We start from the raw sequence: 9,349 nt of genomic DNA on the forward strand, positions 1-9,349 counted from the left end.
CTGCCCTTGTGATCACATTTCCTCTGCTCATTCCTTTGCTGACTCATCTTGGTAGCTTGTGCATGAAGCTTGAACTGATACGGGCCATAACAGAGCATTTGGCAGAAAACGTTAATCTGATGTCCATCAAGCTAGTGGTTAATGAATCTTGCCACTTCTCTTTTTGCTTGTTTCACGATTTTTTTTTGTAATCTTATAGTTCAAAATGACAAAGCACCATAAATAATAATGTTATCATACCTTTTAGGATTGAGAGCCGTTCTCTTTTGGCGCATGTAATTCATCAGGTTAATTTAACACTGCCTTTGCTTGTCAATTCTTTTCTAAACTTTAACGTGGTTTCTTTTGGAATCCATTTGTTATTTCAGGCTTTGTTTTATCACATCTATATATCTTTCCTCGTGATCAACAAAGTAAAATATCTTGTTTCATGAAAATTAATAGTATTTCTCTTAACTTTATTAGGCTAATCCTGAGATATAGAATGAGAAAGTACTCAATTAAATATATCCAACCGTAGATCCCTCAGAATCCAAAAGATACCTAGATCAATAGGATCATTCCGTGCAATCCATTTTCGCTTGCATACAAAAAAAAAAAAAAAAAGTTGGATGTGAAGATCATCAAAATCTAGTTATAAGACTATTTTATTAGCTCAAGGCATACTTGAATAATGTTTATTTATGAGAATATATATAGATATTGAAGGCAAGCAATTAACTTTCCCTAACAGCAGAAACTTGCGATTATATCAAGTATACCTTCATGGTTCAAGAAATAGTACTTAAAAAAGTATTTCTAATCAACACTAATGCATGCTTTGGCATCAAGCATATATGATAAGCATAGACATCCATACCATTCGTATTTCACAACTCAGGGTGGCAAATACTATTCGTATCTTACAACAGCGGTTACATAGCAAACTTCGTTCATAACTTTCAAATTTACATAGCAAATACATCCATTTCATTCGTATTTCACAATTCAGGATGTACAGCAAATACTATCGTATCTTACAACGGAGGATACATAGCAAACCTGGATTTTTTCACCACTTCCCACATATACATTATTCGAGGATAGCCATATACTAGGAAGCACCAAGCAACGTCATAACGTGCAAATTTACAAGGAAGGATAGCAAGTAGCAAGTAGCAAGCACCGATCAACATCTTCAGAGGTAACGTATCGGTTAATCTCCCACCTTTACTTGGGCCTTTTGTGGTTTTCCTTATACTTCCACACTTTCATAGTATGTACAAAGAGTCTAAAAATAGTAGTACTTATAAGGTTCAAGAGAGGGTGAGGAATAGGATTATGACCGGATACTGGCACAGGGCTGATTCAGAAATCAAGATCGTAGTTTCTTGGGAAAAAAGGCAATTCAGTTAAAGCGGTAAGAAAGATATATCCAAAGAAGGCTCAAGGCATAGATGGACCAGGAAATTAGCTTAAGCCAAAGGGGAAAAAACATTGTGGTGGCAAGGAAAAACACGGTAACTCCAAAGAAGACCCCAGCATATTGTAGCACTTTACCCAGAGCAGGCTCTGAGTTTTTGGATATGTAGATGGATAGAGAGAGAGCAGTGAAGCATAATATCAACATGAGACAAGCCACGTGGAAGGCTATTGGAATATGGTTCGGATTCTGGATCTTTATCATAGGGATATTGATAGCTGTGAAGCAAAATCCCAAAATCAAAAGGGGCTGGTCTAGTTGATTATTTGGAGCAAAGCCTAAACGTGGCGGTGGTGGTGCAGGTACAACGTTATCAGGAAGTACTTGTTCATCCAACTGAGGTGGAAGTACTATGACTTGGAGAATCCTCAGAGACTGCTCGATCATTCTTTTGGTTGATGTATATAAAGTTGCAACATAGTTTGCTGCTTTATCTCCCATCTTTTCAAGTCTAGCAGAATGGTAAACTCAGCTCAGTCAAGAATGTCTGAGCATTGTTAGGTTCAGGTCACACATATATATATACTGCTTGAACCCTAGGACGGAAACCACCTTATTACGTTTCTGTAATTAAGAATTGTCAAAAAGACCTTCAAGATTCTTAAATATCAGCCATTATCGTCTAAACAGTAAAAATTTAATTTCTGTGTCCAAACGAAAGGATTTAACGGGAGCTGTTCGTCATGCAATAAAAATTAGGCGCAAGGGTGTTTTGGAAGGAAAAGTTGCTAAAATTGTCTGTTAGACTGTTACATCTATGATTATCCTTTCTCTAACTTGTCACAATTAAAATGATGCACATGCTAAAAAAGATATATACTCGAACCAGGAATAAGTGAATCAACTTTCCTTGAAATGCTTCATAAATGAATGGTGCATATGCACAGAAGATTTATACTCGAACCAGGAATAAGTGGATCAACTTTCCTTGAAAAGCTTCATAAATGGGTTCATCAGTGCTGCAAATAACGCACAGAGATGGAACGTATAAATTCTTAGGTTTCGTTGGTTTGGTTCTGTCAGTCGCAGGCAGTATATCTAATTATGCATGGCCAAGAAACAGAAAGGACAGATCAAACTTTTTGATTAACTCAACTTTGCACCTTTCAACTTTACACTCTAAATTTTAATTTGGACACTTTGCATCCTATCTCTTAATTTTGTATACTTTGTATCCTAAACTCTCAAGTTTGTCCCATTTTAGTTTAATCAATGATTACGTTCGCAGAGTTAATGAGATAAAGGGTGGTGAAAATTAATGATAATATACCGTTTTGTTCTAACTATGATCTTTTAACTTTTTTGACCATTTTTAACATATTATCATTGTTTTATTTTTTGCTATCATATCTTGGCACTTTTTGATTGCTTTTGACACATTATCATTGATTTGTTGAGTCTTCTACGTAGCTAATTTTGCCAAAGTTATCATTGACTAGATTTAAATAAGACAACTTGAGAGTTTAAGGTATAAAGTGTCCAAAATTGAGAGTTTAGCGTGCAAAGTATCCAGAATTAAAGTTTCAGGTGCAAAAGTGCTAAGTGGAATTTATTAGTTATGAGCAACAACTATGTTGATTACACTTGTTTTCTCCCCATTTTCTGGGGTTACATATATAAGCGGTTGCTAGAATTCAGTTAATAGAGTTCAACTCCCTATGTCTTCAAAATTTTGCTATAAAGAACACACAACAATTATATTCATCTCCTTTTTTTTTTTGTAAAATTGGAGATTTTTCTTTTTTGTCCCTTTTTTTTGTTCCAATGCTTACAAGTAGATTATTGTTTAGAACTCTTGCTAATGTGTTATAATGATATGTTAACTCTTGCTAATGTGTTATAATGATATGTTAACTCTTGTAATTATTTATGCGTTTGTAAGTACAATATCTATACTATATATAAAGGGAGAGGTGGAGTTTGGAGTAAACAGTTTTTGTCACTTTATATACTTTCAACTTCCCTTATAAAAATTACTTATTACTTTACAATGTAAAAATGAATTCGTAAAATACCTATGAGTAACTATTTTTTATAACCATAACTATATAAACTTATATTGACAAAATAATTGCCTCGCAGTATTGTAACTACCAAAATAACCATCATTTGATGGGAAAAAAAATGTTAAAATAACATAGTTTGCTTAATTGATGAAAATTTTATGTAAAATTAATTCACAAAAAAAAACTATTTCTGAATTAGCTCTAGTTGTTTATTATTATTATTACCATTAGGTGTGTGCCTTTAGCGTTAGTTGTTTATTATAACGATTAGTCCGTAAAAAAAAAATGATATTTTGGTATGCCGTCTTTTGCAACGGTTAAAAAAAGGTGGAAAACTGCTCGCAGCAGGTTAAGACAACTTATCAAAAAATTTTCCAGCATCTATTTCTCTGTTTGGTTTTAGGGTTACAAAAATTTTCAGCTTGTGAATTAATGATGATATTGACCGGATTTAATCCTAACATAAAATCATAACATAAATGTACCAATAATCCAACTGGAATCGCAAACATTAATACACAGTAACCTATGAAGAGAAAAAAAAATCAAAAAATGGTTAGATTATAGATGTGAGATTAAAAGAGAGTGCAAACAGTGAAGGCTGGAACAGGGTACTCAAAGAATAAGAATTAAAGAAACAAAGAAAGGACTAAACAAAAAGGAATTCAAAAAAATGTTAATAATATTCTTACATATTTATTTCAGAAGATTATTGTACTCTAAATACTTAACTCCCATAACATTTTTTAAAAGTTTCTATGCTATAATGTGATAATACTCATCAAAATAATTTGCAATGCAAATAAAAGAACAATAGTTTTTGTATGATATATTTATTAAACTTTTACAATGATTATGAATGCAGCAAAAAAATATAAATAAATGCAGCAATTTGCCATTATCTCATGAATGCTTTTTCAGTTTCCGATGAAGTTAAAAATGTAATGATATAACGATTAGAAAATCAGACAAGATGAAGTTACTACATATGGATAGCCTAAATCCTTTAATTTCATTAAAAATGCAAAAAGTTGTTGAGAGAGAGAGAGAGAGAGAGAGAGAGAGAGAGACCATGAGTAAAATTAACTGAAAGAAAGTCAAATACTAAAATTAGTAAAATCAAAGTATTTATTGATCTATTGATTTTCTTCAATCAGACATATCAACTAGAAAAAATAAAATATTTGAATATTTTACACACACACACACACACACACACATATATATATAAACTTATTGATTATCTTTAATATTGAGGTATATCACCTAAAAAAAAAAGAAAATAATTGATTTTGCACACACAGCTATATATTTCAGAGTCGTTTGTGGAGACTAATAGGCTGGCTACTATTATGGAAAGTGTACGTTTGAGCATATGTGAGAGGCTTGGAATGGTGTGTATAAGTTGTTTTGTCTGTGAGATAGAAGAAATAGCTTTTATATGTGTGTTAATAGAGAAATAGTGAATGAAAGTGTGTTTGCCACAAGAAAAAGAGTGTTTATTTGTGGGTCTGTGGGTATGTAAGGGCGCGGGTATATGTGCGTAAGAGGCGACTGAGGGAGAGTGAAAGCTTATGCGTGCGGAAGAAAAAGTGTAAGGCTTTTTGTTGGGTGGTTAATTGGAGAGAAAATGAGAGATATGTATGTGTGAAAAGAAGTGTTTTTATATGTGTGGAGAAGAGTGTGTGAAATAAATACAAACTGCTTAGTTGAGTACTATTAAACTAGCACAAGTTGCAAAGATTCAGTGACAAATTTACACTTAAAAATGTTGTATACAAACTCAGTGGTTATGTATTCAGATATAAGAAAATTAATCAAAAAATTATTGGGGTTATCAAACACTCCATATAAGAAAACAACTATCCTTTTTTTTTTTTTAAAGAAGATGATCAAGAATGATTTCCCATTTATCCCTTTGCTGACTCGAATTCATGACCTGTCAATTACAAGTACAGGTGAAGCGTCTTATCAATTAAGTTATGTTTTGTCATCAAGAAAACAACTACTTTAAACAAGAAGTTAACCATTGACATGTTAGTAAGAAATAGTGTTATAAATTAATTGAGTTGAACCAGTGTTGATTTAATCAAGTTGAACTCGACTTTTGACACACTTGTATTTGAGCTCAAAATCGATCGAGTTTCTAGTGTAAAATACAAGTTGAAGCTAATTGAGCTCAAAAAATAAAATTAAGCATATTCTGCAAAATAAATAAAAACAGCATTTCACTCTAAAAAAATGTAAAAGCTAAAATACGCAATGAATGTATATTACTAGCCTCGAACATTTGAGTTCAATATTTCTGAATCAGTTCCGTCATTTGCAGCCTTGGGGGAAAAAAACATGACTTTCTACCGGTCAAATAAGTTATTCATTGAGAACCTTTGCGAAGAAGTTAGAAACAGCAGCCATATGACCCATGTTAATTCCATGCGGTATAAAATTATACATTACTAAATACTAACATGTATATATAGATAATCTCAAGAAAAAGAAAAGAGCCCAGAAAAAAATAGAAAGCAAGATTTGAATAATTTACATTTTTTTTACCACTAATGATCATAAGGACAAGAATACTTTTTGACAAAAAAATCTGGCATGTTGCTGGGGAAGATCTAGCCCATAACCCACTAAGCACGTAAAGCAAGATCCTAAGCCCAGTAATTACATCGTATTTTCGCACATCCCATTTTTCATAAGGTAAAAGAATTTTTTGGTGACTGTCTGGTGTCTAATTGTTTGAAAGTTAATGGATGGGTGTTTGGCATGTGATATTTCACCGAAGTTTGGCCCAAGAAGGAAAAAAAGAAAAAGTAAATACAGTTGGAGATTAATCATATATCTAGAAAGTAAATCCATTGAAATGTTAAAATGAGAGACTTTCATCAAGCTATGTAGATGGTTTCAAAAAAAGATATAAATACAGTTATAAAGGTGTAGATTAGAGAGTTAGGTCCGAATGAAGTATTGCTTGATTTCTGGCCAATGATCATGGAAGACAACAGATACGCCTGAAGGTCAATAATACTTTATGCAATTTTTTACCAGATGTCCAATATACACTCATTAATACATCTACATTGAAAGAGAGGGGGAGGGTATGATTCGGTGATAAAGTGGGAAGAATTGTAAATAAGAGATTCTGAATTTGAAATCTCCCACTTACAAAAAAGAAATTTTAAAAAATTCACGTTACACCTAACCTAAGAGTCAATAATGATCATGGAAGATGACAAATACGTCTAAAAGTCAATAATACTTTATGCGATTTTTTATCAAGTGTTCAATGGACACTTATTAATACATCTACATTGAGGGAAAGGGGGAAGAGTATGATTGGATGGTAACATAGAAAAAATTGTAAATAGAAGATCTTGGATTCAAAATTTCTCACTTACCAAAAAAAAAAATTACATTACACCTAATCTACTATATGAATTTATATATATATTTTTTATCGAAACGGCAACATTTCATTTATAGACTAAATCAGATTACAATTTTTGGAGCAACTGCCCCTACAGTCTGCTTGTACCAACTCAAGCAACCAAACTGGGAAGTCTGACTTCCATTCAACAATTTCTTCCAAATTTGTAGCAAATTTAGCTACCTGATGACTAACAGAGTTGCTTCTCCTTCTAGTGAAGGAAAAGCAACATTCATAAAAACTGGACTTCAGCCTTTCTATATCTGATAGCACAGTTGCAATATCTACATCATTTTCTCCACTACATATCCTATCAATAACTTGCTTACAATCTGTCTCAAACTCTACCCTTCTCCACCCTTGACGTTTGCCCACAAGCATGGCTGCTCTTAGAGCCAACGCCTCCTCCATTTTTGGATTTGAACAACTTGTGCCTGGCACAGCCCAGGCTCCGATCCCACCAGCTCCTTCAGCCAAGACCTTGCAACCAATCCCCACCCTGCTCTATCCTTGTTTTGATGAACAACTGCATCTGAGTTTATCTTGACCCATGCCTCCCTTGGTTCTTTCCACTCACTCAGTTCCTCCTTCCCCACCCTACTACCTCTAATTGGTTCCCTCTCTTCCACCTGAGCATCCTGATACTCCCTCCATTCCCCAACAGCTTTCTGGACAACTATCATAGGGTCCCTAGCCTTAGCTTCAAACTGCCTCACATTCCTAGACTTCCATATCTGCCATAACAGATTTATTGTCAAGGCAATCCGCTCCTGTCCCTTCTCCTTATGCACTGCATCCTTCAACTCCTCCCATCAGTGCCAGAACTTATCTCTGTGATTCACCAGACCCTCCCAGCTTACTGGTGCCACTTCCCAAATAGCCTTCGCATGTTCACAAAAAAACAGCAGATGTTCAACAGTCTCTGGATGCTCCCCACAACAAATGCACATATGATCCCCCTTAGAACACCTTGCCTTTATGATTGCATTCACTGGCAGGATATTTTGTAAGCATTTCCAGATGAAGTGCTTCAACTTTTGCTTCAAATTCAAACCCCACAGAAAGCTCCAGCTCTGAGCTGAACACTTCCTGCTGCTGCTTGACTCAGCATTGCTCCTGTCATGAACCACTTTCTTCCTAATGCATTTTGCCAGCTTATAACTTGACTTAACTGTATATTCACCCGTACTAGACTTACTCCAATATATCCTATCTTTCATATTACATACACTCAGAGGTATCCTCACTATGTCCTTCCCTTCATTTTCTTCAAACACCTTTGCAATTAGCTCCCTATCCCACTTCCCATCTTTAATGAGCTCACTCACCCACTGGACAGCCACCCCTTCAGCCCTTTGAGTTTTAACTTTCCCATTCCCAGTATTTGGTAACCACCTATCCTCCCAAATATCAATTGATTTTCCATCCCCCACCCTTTTCCTTATCCCCTCCTCCAGTAATTCCCTTGCCTTCAGTAAACTCCTCCAATACCAGGAATCCGTACTCTGACTTTTCATTGCCCATATTGAGGTTCCCTTAAAGTATCTTGCCCTCATAACCTTACTCATCAGCAAATTTGGCCTAGTTAAAATCCTCCACAGTTGTTTTGCTAGCAAAGCCAAATTAAACTCATGCAGCTCCCTAAAGCCTAGTCCCCCTTCTGCCTTCCCATCAGCCAACCTTCCCTAGCTCAACCAGTGGATTCTGTGCTCCTTTTCCTTTTGACCCCACCAGAACTTTGCCATCTCAGAGCTAATTTTCCTACACACATCCTTTGGAAGCATACAACATGACATTACATAGATAGGTAATGCCATGATAACTGACTTGAGCAACACCTCCTTCCCAGCCTGGCTCAAAAGCTTCTCTTTCCACCCCTTCAGTCTATCTAATGTTTTCTGCTTGATAAAATCAAAAGTCTGCTTTTTGGACCTTCCAATGACCAAAGGCAGCCCTAAGTACCTACTTTGTTGGACCTGCTTAATCCCTTGCAATTCCCTCATTACTCCTGCCTTATGTCTGCCCATCATATTCCTGCTAAAAAACAAAGAAGATTTCTCAATATTGATCAGTTGTCCCGAAGCTTCCCTGTATACTTCTAGTATTCTCCTTAGCTGTCCAGCTTCCATAGCATTTGCTTTGCAGAAGATCAAGGAGTCATCTGCAAAAGACAGATGAGACAGCCTAGGAGCTTCCTCTGCAATCCTAACCCCAGTCAGCTTACCCTGCACAACTGCTTGCTTCAACAGTGAAGAAAACCCTTCAGCACATATCAGGAATAGATAAGGAGACAAAGGATCCCCCTGCTCAATCCTCTTGTTGGCCTAATAAAACCTCTCTTCTCTCCATTAAAATTTATGGCATAAGTGAAACTAGAGACACACTGTATCACCCACTGAATCCACTTTGGACAGAACCCCATTCTCACCATGACTTTGGCCAAAAAATTCC

This window comes from Coffea arabica, chromosome 7e (genome assembly GCF_036785885.1).
Source record: "Coffea arabica cultivar ET-39 chromosome 7e, Coffea Arabica ET-39 HiFi, whole genome shotgun sequence".
In the NCBI taxonomy this organism is placed as follows: domain Eukaryota; kingdom Viridiplantae; phylum Streptophyta; class Magnoliopsida; order Gentianales; family Rubiaceae; genus Coffea; species Coffea arabica.